Raw genomic sequence first — 13,304 nt, forward strand, 5'->3', positions numbered from 1 at the left:
AACAGCTATACCCTGCCAGTGATCAGATACCATGCAGGAATAATAAGGTGGCAAAAGCAGGAGATTCAGATCAACACCCGAAAACTCCTCATCATGCATGGAGGGTTCCATCCTAAGTCCAGCACCCTAAGACTGTACACAAGCCGTAAGGAAGGAGGCCGGGGACTAGTGAGTGTGAGAGCCACCATCCAAGGTCAATGAATACATCAAAGAGAAGGCTCCAACGGATGATGTACTCAAAGAATGTCTCAGACAATGGGGAGCAGAGGATTAGGTGCTGGAAATGGGACATTGTGCAATGCTGTAATATTCTCTGTTGTGATAAATGAGACATAATGCTGAATGTTGAGTGGATCTGGCGAGCTCATTACTGGACCCGCGACAGTTTGCCTACCAGCCCGCATCGGTGTGGAGGATGCCATCATTCTACCTCCTCCACTCGACACTGCTGCACCTGGAAAATGCTAGGAGCACGGTGAGGATTACGTTCATCAATTTCTCCAGTGCCTTGAACAACGTCCAACCATATCTACTGGGGGCCAAGATGCGGCATGCCAGAATGGACCACCACCTAAAACTTTAGATTACAGATTACCTCAAAAACCGGCCACAGTACGTGAGGGCAAAGAACTGGCAGTCGGACAGGCTTCTCTGCAGCACTGGAGCTCCGCAGGGGACAGTCCTGGCTCCATTCATGTTCACCCTCTACACCTCGGACTTCAACCACAACACTCCAAGCTCCCACCTTCAGAAGTTCTCTGCCGACTCAGCTATTGGATTTGATTTGCCTATATTAGTCTCGCAGTGGAAAAAATTACATTTATATTATTGGTCTCATTACAGAGGGAGATGATTGGGAGCACAGGTGACTGACCAATGATTTCGTGGACTGGTGCCAGCAGAAACACCTCCAGATCAACACCGGGAAAACCAAGCAGGAAACAATCCTCACCTGCACTGTTGAAAATCCAGGGTACAGACATAGAGAGGGTGACCTCCTACAAGTACCTGGGTTTTACTCTCAACAATAAACTGGACTAAAAACACAAATCCCCTAATAAAAAAGGGACAGAGTCGCCTCTTCCTATGCAGGAAACTGAGGTCTTTTGGGCTCAGGGGTCACTCCTGAAGACTTTCTATGACTATATGGTGATTTCAGCCATCCACTATTGAATTAACTGCTGGTCAGGCAGCATCACCACCCGGCACAGAAAAAGACTCAAGCGTCTGGTCAAGATGGCCAGTTCTGTCCTGGGCTGCTCGCTGGACTCTCTGGAGGAGGGAGTTAAGAGACGGACGCAAGCTAAACTAAAAGCAATGATGGACAGGCCCTCCTACCCCTTCCTGCCCACCCTGACAGAACCGGGTAGCTCCTTCAGCCACAGACTGTTTCACCCGCGCTGCAAGAAGGTTCCTACCAACTGCTGTCAGCCTCTTAATAATCACGTGATTGAAAATAAAGAAACTGGACTTTTGTACTGTAAGTAGCACAGCCACCTTATGTTGATGCAATACAGCTACATATATCAATGTGTTTTTTTTATATTCTTGCACTATGTAGTTTTTTTATGCATTCTTACACTGTTACAGTATACACCCAAGTCTTCTGAATTTTTTTATTATGCTTAGAATATCTTGTTTTTATCTTTTCACCCCCTCTCCCCGCCCCCTTTCAAACTGCTGCTGTGGACTGCAAATTCCCCCATTGCGGGACAATTAAAGGCTTTCTGATTCTGATATACAGCAAGAAAATCACGCCTCCAGGACTGGTATTGCCATCTATGTGTGCCCTGTGATTGGATGATACCCAGTTCAAGGTTTACTCATTGAGTGTCCAGAGAGAGCTGGGATCGTCTCAGACGCGCCATGTGACCCATGTGAGGATAAGTGCATCAGATAATGGATAGATGGAAGCACTGATATGTCAAAAAAGTACACTTCATCAAATTCGCACACAGTGCTCTCCTCCACCAACAATGCATGCTCAAACCAATTTATTATTTCAAATGTTAAATGAAGTACAAAAACATGCAACACTTGATTGCGTTCTGGATGATGGTGTCACACATCCCACTGTATAAGTGGCACAGCGTCTTCTTGGCAGTGTAGAAACCCTGCCACGCTTTAACAATGATCAAAGTTCTTATACTCACCACGGTGCCACAACAAATAGGGGCAAAAGTAGGGGATACTAGAATAAGAATCGATGAAATTGTAGCAAGTGTCTTCTGATGTGAAGCTTCTCTGCTCCGCTGGTTGCTCTCCAGGATTGCTGCCTGCGAATGCGATGTTGGATACTCCACCAGGCACACTTTTTCTCACGACCTCCGAGCAAGATAGCACAGCCTCTGCTGGCTTCCGCTTCTCTCCACAGCCAATCGGAAACCTTGATGCAGGCAACGAACAAGCGTTTCTTGTCAGTATACTTGTCTCAAAGCCTGCAATTCTAAGTCTACACATTTATAACCAAACATTTGTAGTCTTTTAGGCTTTTGTATAATTGTAATGACTCACCAAAATTCTCCCCATCTGCTATTGTAAAAAAACATTCCTGATGCATATGTGATATCTGTCGTATATGTGATATGGACATTTTGGACTGAATATTGACTGATAAATTACCTGTGCTATGGTTCTCTCTTCTCGGCTGCAAAAATAATTGCTTGTGGGATGAGTTATGTGTAGTCCAGAGTTTTATCCTCAGTGTGCAGTGTCGCAATGCCATCATGAAATGATTGAGTGATGAATAAATACATATAAGAATAATGTAAAATTCAGTATGCTCGGCCATGCCCAAAAGCATTAAACTACAGGCTACATAGAACCATCTTCTTTTTCAACTTTTGCAACTTTTGAAGTTCAACAAGTGAAAAAAATATCAGAAACTATTCAGACTTTTTAGAAACTACATGTGCATAATCAGATGTGCATTGGTCAACTCATACCAGGAATAAAAATTGATTGACAGAAAATCAACAAATTAGGATTTAGAAATAACAATTTTGATAGGCCCATTGGTACAAAAAGACTCTGGGCATCAGCCCCAGGTAAAGCCGGGCCTAATGAAAGAATCTGAGAGGTGTCCTACCTAGATTCCTTATCCATCTTATCTGGCTCATTGCATTGCTAAGGAACAAAGGCCCAACTATGAGTTCCTGAACCTAGCTGTTAGAAATACCTCGGGGACAATGTGTAGAATTTAATTTGGCTTCATGTCATTACATTCATGTTCTTTCAGTACCTCCCCTGCCCATGACCACTTATCATGACCTGCACGGAAATCAATCTACAAACTAAGAGATTCATCTTGCAGTTGCTTCCTTGACAGATTGATGAATTATCTGGATCTCTCCAGATGCTGAAGCGATCCGCCCCTCTCCATCTTACCCTCTCTCATCAAGAGCAAAATAAATTTTAACTCATCCATTTCAAGTAACATTTCAGCCCTGCCAAGGAGAATGTAGTCAAATAATGTATGCCTTAAAACCATGATCTCAGATTTGAACGCTCACATTCTAATCCCAGCTGGCCATTTTTGGCTGCAAACGCGTCCTATGAGGGTTGAAGATACGTGTTTGATGAAACCAATGTCACCCCATCATGTGTAAAAAGGAGAGACAGAATTATGTGGACACCAAACTGGACTGCTTCAATTCCATGGCTGTGTCAATAAAGTCTGTCCACAAACATTATGAATGGAAATAATCACACTACTTCATGCATGCTAAATAGTAAATTTAGTTCCATATTGCTTTTAGACACAACATATGTGTGCTGCATACATTGTAATTTTGTCTTGACGGTGGACAACTGTCAGGCTTTCTAAAACATTGCCTCTTGAAATGTTATGATACGGTATAAATGTCACGAGTGCAGCCCAATCGTGTTCAATTGTGCTGATCCTGCCCCCATTTTCCCTTCCCATCTGTTGTAATGGAAAAGCAACGAAAACTGTGTCGCGTTGTACCGGTGCAAGCGGTGTCTGGGACGAAAAGTCCATGTAAGCTGTGTGATAGTTAACATAGAACTGCCGTGCCTGTCACCTACGTACATGGGTGCACATAAAAAAATAATAAAAATGATTTGGTAAACTGATCATTTGATCGAATCTTTGAAATTAAGTGATAATAATTATTCACTACAGGAAAAATAACTGTAATTGTTCTGCCCCCAGTAATTAAATTACAATGCAGTACAGTGCCCTCTAGTGGTGGAACTAGTTAAAACCACTCAAAAAAACTAATTTAAAACAGATTCTTTACTTACAGTGTATTGTAGGTGTTCAAATACCTGACATGTTTCTGCGTATACTTCCGCCTTCGTCAGAGTGTCACGGATGTTGTTGTGATGCGCCATTTTCAGCTGGTGTTGCTATGAGGGCGTGAACTACCTGTCAGATCTGACAGGCAAGCCACGCCCCCCACTGTCCGCTCGTCCCTCCAGGATACTGCTCCAGGTAGTAGAGTGCATGTAAGCTCCTCCTTGGTTCTCGCTTCCGTATTTCAATGGCCTCCCTGATCCAGCACTGATGTTTGTTTTCTTCGGTGCGGATGACTCTGGCCTACTCCCAGTACATGATGTGATATTCTCTTTTGCAGTGGTCCGTGATGGCTGATTCACGGTGCTCCTGTTGTGCTTATTCTTCTATGGCTCTTGTTTGTATTGTTGCTGTCTCCTTCTTACACTCCTTGTGCTCTTTTTTTCTTGTATTGAAACTCCTTTCTGTCTCCCCGATGTAAAATTTATTGCATGACTTGCATGGAATTTCATATATTGAGTTGCATTTTTATTCCGGGTGTATTTTGTCCTTTGGGTGTACCAAGATCCGTCAGAGAGTTGTGTGTGGTTTGACCGGTGTGTTTATGTTGTGTTTCCTCAGTGCTCTTTGTATGCGTTCTGTGATCCCTCTCATGAATTGCAATATTACCATTCCTCTGTTTTGATCTGCTCTGCCCCTTTAGTTATTGCCCAGTGAGGACATTGGCATTTTTGTAGTGCGTGTTGTATATGTTTTTCCTCCTGTGTTCTGTCCTCCGGGTCCGTGATCATTGTGGTGCGTTCATGTAATGTTCTGACGACTGACAACTTATGAATAGTTGGGTGTTCAGATGTCCAAAGGAGATATTGGTCAGTATGTGTGGTACTTTTATTTTGATGTCTCCATTGTCCGTGTGGTGTATGTTCCGCCCTGCCGCCTCCGCCCTGCTGCCGGCGCCGCCCGATACCCGCTCCCCGCAAAGAGAGGCGCAGAGGGTGTCCCACGAGCAGTTCCGTGCGGCTCTACAGATGGTAGTGGATCCCGGCGACCCGCAATATTTGGACCACTACATCAAGATCGGGGAGGGGTCCATGGGCATTGTGTGCATCGCCACCATCAAAACGATGGGAAAATTGGTCGCTGTGAAGAAGATAGTATATTGATACTTACATTTTGATGATGTTTGTTATTATTTCTATTGGTTCGTTGGTTTGCAATCCTGTAGATGCCAGGTGGAGAGTGTTCTGCCCCCAGTAATTACGTTACAATGCGGTACAGTGCCCCCTAGTGGAGGAAATAGTTAAAACCATTCAAAAAAACGTTGTGGGGTATCCATTTTAAAATATAACCGTGGAGAGGTGTGATTACATCCATGTCCATCCTCTTTCTTTTGACTTGTTCAGGCACAATCTTTTTACAAGAAAGACTTCCATACAAATACTAAACGGTGGATTCTCATCTTCATGTTTTTTATTGGAATATTGTTAAGCTCGCTGTCTACACACTAACATTTGGTTAGGGCGGAAGCATAATGGTCATCACTCCTTCAGATCACATGGCAATAAAGCTCAGAGTGTCTTGTGTCTATTCCGGTGTGCATTTTTGTATGCAGTAATAATGGTGCCATATAACTTGCATGGGTGTGTCTGTGAGCTTCTGCTTGATGCCTACACAGGGGTGGTACAGGCTTGATTGTCATTGCGAAAACGGGATGGAGCAACATTGTCCTTCAGCAGTATCCTGTGCCTCTGAGCAGCTCTATTCAGGGTCCGCACTGTACATCCCTTACAGGGGAAGGGTCTAGACAAGGTGACTTCAACATTGCTTGCTCCCCCACGGCTGGTTGGCCCACCGGAGCCACCAAGGCATCCCACGTCTGCGGTCGGAAATGCAATATAATTAAACCCATGACTATGGACCTGGCTTCTTGGAATATTCACACCCTCCTCGATGCTCGAGACGGGATGGAGAGACCTCAAAGACTAATTTCCCTCATTGCACATGAGCTCAGGAGGTAGAACATTGATATTGGGGCACTCTGGGAGACTGAGTTCTCAGGTGAGGAGTCACTTATAGAAGTTGATGAAGGCTCCACTTTCTTCTGGAAGTGTCTCCCAGAGAATGAGCGAAGACTCCAAGGATTTGACCTTGCTGTGAAAAGCAACTTACTCAGTAACATCCCTGAGTCCCCCCCCCCCCCCCCCCCCCCCCCGCCCAAGGCATCCGTGAACGGCTGACGACCTGACATATTCCCCTAGTGAAAGTTCGCTTTGCCACTCTAATCAGTGCCCACCTCGGATGCTGACGACGATGCCTTCTCCGCGTCCCTGGATGCAACAATATCGAAATTCCCCGCCTCTGATGAACTCGTATGATGTGTGACTTCAATGCACGATTAGGTACTGATGTCAGGCTCTGGAAACAAATAATCGGAAGGCACGGGGCAGAGAAAATAAACAGCAATGGCTTCCAACTCCTCACTCTGTGGTCTGAGCATCAGTGAATTGTAAGCAACACCATCTTTCAGCTGAAAAAAGACGTACATCACATCATTGATGCACCCCAAGTCCAAACATTGGCATTTACTGGATGATATCATCACAGGGCAACAGGACCAAAATGACGTCCGCATTACCTGGGCCATGCTTGGAGCTGAATGCTGGACAGATCATTCACTGATCAAATCCAGACTCAAGCTGAGAATTCGACCTCCTCATAAGAAACAGCAACCCTGAAGGTGTTTCAAATCCAGGGCCCTGGACTGCCCAGGATGTGTAGCCGGTTCCTGCAGCAAGCTGGTCCAGGGTCTTGACAGCCTGGACAAGGACACTTGGAACGTAGACCTTGATGTGGGGAGCAGGTGGGAACATTTGAGGACAATAATTCATGAAGCTGCCTCTGAGACCATTGGCTTTGCTCAGAAATGACACCAAGACTAGCTTGATAACAGCTCAGCTGCCATACAGGCGCTTCTGGGAGACAAGCGCAAAGCCCATACCACACTTTTCTCCAAACCTTGCTATCTACTTCTCCTCTCTCACAATAAGGCCATCCGTGGTGAAACACATAAACAGCTGAGGTCTGTGTAAGCTCTCAGTCGTACAGGAGTGGTCCATCGATGAGAAGGTTTCTTCAGCCGTCAGCGAACTAAAATCACTTTAGTTCGCTGACGAAGCCTCTTGGATAGGAGGCGAAACGTCCGAAACCTTCACTTTTGTACAGATGACGGCTGAAAAAACCTTCTCATAAACAGCTGAGGATTATGGAAAACAATTGGTGGCTCATCAAGGCCCAAGAAATCCAGAGGCAGCAGACGTCAACAACACACACTCCTATAATGCTGTAAAATCCCTACACGGTCCAAGAAGACAACACATTGTTCCAGTCTGATCTGCAGACGGTTCGGTGCTACTGAAGGCTAAAGGCTAACAGTTGAGCGCTGGGCAGAGCACTTTAACTCACTGCTCAACAAAGTAAAGTCTCCCTGCTCTCTGTTGCTGACAAGATTTTTGCGAAAGTAATTCTGTTTCATTTTACATCACACATTATCGAATGCATCTCCAACAGACACGGTTTCAGAAAGGACCAAAACACTCTCGACATGATCTTCGCTCTGCGACAAGTTCAGGAGAAATGCAGGGAACAAAGCAAGGACCTTCATCAACCTTACCAAGGTCCTTGATTTAGTTAACCGTGAAATTCTTTCGACCATCTTACAGAAACTTGGCGTCCCTGCCAAATTACTCGGCATCCTTATGCAGTTCCACAGAGGCATGCAGGCAACTGTAATTGTTGGTGGCCAGCAATAATGCTCGTTCCCTGCAGAAGTTGGGGTGAAGCAGGGTTGTTTACTGGCCCGTGTTATTCTCAATCTGTTCCAGATGGCAGCTACACTCCTCTTCCGTAAATCCATCCAGGAAGGTGGCGGCGTCCAAACCCAATTCCACCTGGATAATAGCTTGTTTAACATTAGACACCAAGACCAAGACCCAGAACAGCAACCTCCATGTAATATGCAGATGATCGTGCTCTGCTGGCCCAGAGCCCAGCTGCTATGCAACATGCCTTTAATACCATGTCCTCCATCTACCAATCACTCGGTCTAGTGATCATTGTCATTAAAACGAAGGTCATGGCACAAAAGAGTTCTCCATCCCCCGTGTTCACCGTCGGTGGCACATCCCTCAAGGTTGTCCAGCAATTCAGCTACCTTGGCAGCATTCTAACACCCTCCTGTCAAATTGATGATTATGTCCAGGCCCGCATCAATCATGCTTCCAATGCTTTTGGCAGATTGCATACTTGTGTGTTCGAAAACAACCATTTAAGAATACCAACAAAATTCGCAGTCTACCTGATAGTGGGTGTGTCCACAAAGCTATCGGCGCCATGTCAAACGCCTTGATGCATTTTACATCAGGTGCTTCTAACGCATCCTAGGCATCACTTGGCAGGATCGTCTCCCACAAACTGGTGTCCTTTAACAGGCCTGACTCTATCAGTATTAAGGCCACACTCGCAATTACACAACTCCGGTGGGTTGGACATTTCATCCGGATGCCTGGCTGCCGCTTGCCTCGACAGGTGCTTTCTGGACAACTCTTGTCAGTAAATAGGAAGCCTGGTGGTCCAAAGCTGCGATCAAAAAAGTAGCTGAAACATACTCTCTATAGGTGCAACATCAAGCCGAGCGATCTGGAATATGCTGCAGCTAACTGCAAGAAACCTCTACGGTCGGCTTCTCGCCAAGTTTTCGCAGATAACCACCCCGCTTAAGCTAAAATTATCGGGCAATCACATTGAGCATCACCGTTTTTATCTCATCTCTCTACTATGCGCACTGCCTCAGATCAGAAGCTGACGGAAGCAAGCCCTCCCGATGCGAGCCTACTGAGGCTATTTGACTTGAGGGGTTTCCTTTCTGCTACCATGACTTGCGGCAGGCCTTTAGCAAGGACCGCGCTCAATCTCTCCCGTCACATCTGCCCTATGACTGTGCCATCGAGCTCCAGGCTGATGCTCCTCTTCCCAAATCCCGGCTGTATCAGGTCTCCCAGCCGGAACAGAAGGCTCTGAGGGACTACATTAACACCTCCCTCGCGGCCGGACTCATCCGTCTGTCTCGGTCCCATCTGGGAGCGGGATTTTTCTTTATCGAAAAGGACAACTCCCTGCGCCCGTGCGTAGTATCGCAGGCCCAACGACATCACGATAAAGAATAAATACCCGCTCCCTCTGATCGACTCGGCCTTCGCACCACTGCAGTCTGCCATCTTCTTCACTAAACTGGACCTCCGGGGTGCGTATAAGCTGGTCCGCATCAAGGAGGGGGACAAATGGAAAACCGCATTTAAGACACCTTTGGGACATTTCGAGTGTTTGGTAATGCCGTTCAGGTTGACTAATGCCCCTGGCGTCTTCCAAAGTCTCATAAATGACGTGCTGCGGGACTTTCTGAATGTATTTTGTTTTGTCTATCTCGACGACATCTTGATTTTTTAGGAGTCCTTCGACGAACATCGGCAGCACATCCAGCTGGTTCTGCAGCGGCGGCTGCAGAACAGACTCTTCATCAAGGCTGAAAAAAGTGAATTCCACGTCCAGTCCCTCTCCTTCCTGGGTTTCATCGTTGAGCGGGGCCAACTCAGAGCGGATTCTGCCAAGACCAAAGCGGTGGTAGAGTGGCCGACGCCCACTCCATGCAAGAAACTGCTTTTTTTGGGTTTCGCGAACTTCCACCGCCGCTTTATCCGCAATTGCCCCTGACTCATTTAACCTCCTTCAAAACCCCGTTTAGGTGGTCCGAAGAGGCCGCCGCCGCCTTTCGTCTACTTAAACGGGCCTTCACCATCCATACGGTTCTCCATCACCCTGATCCGAACTCCGCCGTCAGATTCCTGAGTGGGAGCGGCGCTCTCTGAGCTCCCCAGTCGACTAGAGACTTCACCCTTGCGCCTTCTTCTCCCGCCGTCTCAGTCCTGTGTAGGCTAATTACGACGTGGGCAACCGGGAGCTTCTCGCAGTCATGTGGGCCCTGCAGGAGTGGGGGCACTGGCTCGAGGGGGCAAAAGTGCCGTTCACCGTGTTCACGGACCACAAGAACCTGGCGGTCATCCGTTCTGCCAAGAGGCTGAACTTGCACCAGGCACGGCGTGCGCTCTTTCTAACACTCTTTTCCTTCACCCTCACTTACTTCCCAGGGACAAAAACACCAAGCCCAACACCCTTGAACCACGAACCGGCGGGGAAGGACGACTGCGTGGAACCAATAGGCCGCCAGATTTTGGGGGGCTCCGATTGGAGGTGATGCGGAAGGTCCAGGAGGCGCTACAAGGTACCTTGGCTCCCAATGACTGTACAGTAGGGAGACTGTTCGTTCCCTTTGCGCTGCGCTATGATGTGATACAGTGGAGGCATGCTTCCAAGGTGGCCTGTCACCCCGGGGTGAGCCGTACCGCGCACATTATCGCCCAGCGGTTCTGGTGCCCATGGATCCCCAACGATGTGGCGGACTTCGTCAAGGCCCGCCCGTTGTGCGCCTGCGGCAAGAAGTCCCACCGGCCCCCGGCGAGGCTGCTCCGCCCTTAGTCCCAATCTCCTTGGACTTCATCAGTGCCCCCCCCCCCTTTCCATGGCAAGACGGTAATCCTCACGGTGGTGGATCGTTTTTCTAAATCGGCCAACTTCGTGCCGTTGGCCAAGTTGCCGTCCGCCATCAAGATGGGATCCCTATTGGTCAACCACGTCGCCCGACTCCACGGGATCCTTATGGACATCGTGTCAGAACGGGGTCCACAGTTCGTAGTCTGGGTCTGGAAAAAATTCTGCAGGGCCATGGGGACGTCGGCCAGCTTGTCATCGGGGTACCACCCCCAGTCCAATGGCCAGACCGAGCGGAAGAACCAAGACCTGGAGGCGGCTCTGCGCTGCTTGTGCGTCCATTGTCCCTCGGCCTTGGCCGTCCATCTTCCGTGGGTGGACTACGCCCACAAAACCATCGTCTCGTCAGCAACAGGTAGGTCCCTGTTCATGTCGGCCTATAGCTACCAGCCTCCGCTCTTCCCCCCACAGGAAGGCGAGGTGGAGGTCCCGTCGATACAGCACCATGTTCGGCGGGCCCCTCGGGTGTGGAGGGAGACCAGGGCAGCCCTGTCGCGCACGGCGGCCCGGACCCAGCGGGTTGCGGATCGTCATTGCCGCCGGGCACCGGACTACAGAGTCGGGCAGGAGGTGTGGCTGTCCACGAGGGATCTTTGGCTGGCCGGGACGTGGGCCAAATTGGGGCCGCGGTTCGCGCCCCCAATTTGGCCCCATCAAGGCTTATCGAGGCCATCCTCAGCCCGGTCTCGGTCAGGCTCCGGCTGCCACCCACGATGAAGGTCCACCCAGTATTCCATGTGTCGCTCATCAAGCCGGTGGAATCCAGCCCCTTGACCCCCCCCCTCCTGCCCAGCCTCCAACTCAGCAGATGGTGGACAGAGGACCGGTCTACACTGTGCGGGAGATCTTGGACTCACGGCGCAAGGGTAGGCCGGGTGGGCCGCCAGGAGGCGTCCGTTGAGGGGGAGTACTGTCACATTGACAGCGGGGGGCAGGGCTGCCTCTCCCGGCAGCCCTACACCTGCTGTCAATTTTCTAATCACGGACATGGGGCATTTATACGGTTCACGGTCACCTCGCCAATGCCGGATGATTGACTGACCTCGTATCTCGACCACATCGTGGACTCTTTCTACGGTGCGTGGATTGGCTGGTCCGAGGTGTTTACCCGCGTCCTGTAAATTATGAATATATTCCGGGATTGTGAACTTTTTACAACCCCGTGTGCCATTTGCTTTTTAAGCGTAGTAGGCGGGTCAGATCACCCCCTACCTCCCTACTCGCTTGTTTTAAGATTTCGTTCGTTTGTTTTATTCCTGGTCCGCGTGTTTATCGGACCAGTGCCTTTTGTTCGAGAATAAACATCCTGCAAGATCGTCAGTCTCTGTCACTTTCTTTGGGATCCCAACATTCCACTTCGTTGCAACGCATCCGTTGCCTTCAGTCTCGCTCGGAACGTGACAGAGAGGATGTAGTGATTAATAGAAGTAATGGTCCAATGTTTGAAAATTAGTTAAATGGAAAATGTATATAATTCACCATTCAATATCCTTAATCTATGAAGATGGACAGAAGTAGAAAATAATATTGTACAAACAAATATATGTACTATGTTGGATTAAAAATAAATGCAAAATGTGACGTGCAAAAAGTTAGTTTGAACTTTGACGTTGACGCGGACATTGTGCGGCTCGTCGTGGATGTGACTGAATTCGTCATGCACGACGTCACTGGCTGGACATGGGTGTGCACTGCCAGACACCCAGTGTCACCCTGGACGGCCACCTGGAAGGAGGTCTCGCCCGGACGTTGACGTGGACGTTACGGCTCGTCGAGTGACGCAATTCAAACTCGACGAGGCGTGGGCTAACGTGGACGTAGCATTGCCAGGCACAGGGTGGAAATGAGACGGGTCCGTTGTACCTGCGGGATCCGATGGTTGGTCGGTTCATTCAGTCATGGTTTGCAAGGTGGTGTAGGCGGGTGCGGATCCCAAAAAGCAGGCAGGAGGAAGCAGGAGGTTGTTTGACAAATTGTATTAAAATATAGGTCAGCAGGAACAAAATGTAAAACATCAAAATGATCTGAACAGAAAAAGTATCAAAAGAAAACCAAGTATAAAAGTCCGCCAAGCACAAACACATGCACAGCATACAATGCATGCAATTGCAGACAAAGCATGCAACAAACAATGAACCGACACCGGATGGTGGTGCCGGGAGTCCTTTTAAGTGTCACTGATTAAAACGACCAGCACCTGCGAGGCTGCAGGCAGGGCTGACGTCGCTACCCGTTGGTCGCCAATCCGAACGTGGCAGTCCGCCACTGATCGGGACGACCAACACCTGTGCAGGTGCAGGCGGGGCCTACAGCGCTACCCATTGGTCGCCAACCAGATCATGACAGAATGCCTCTATCGTCTTGAGATTTCAATTTACTGTGAACA

The sequence above is a fragment of the Hippocampus bargibanti genome, linkage group LG08, assembly GCF_051943395.1.
Source record: "Hippocampus bargibanti isolate YZ-2025 linkage group LG08, ASM5194339v1, whole genome shotgun sequence".
Classification (NCBI taxonomy): Eukaryota; Metazoa; Chordata; class Actinopteri; order Syngnathiformes; family Syngnathidae; genus Hippocampus; species Hippocampus bargibanti.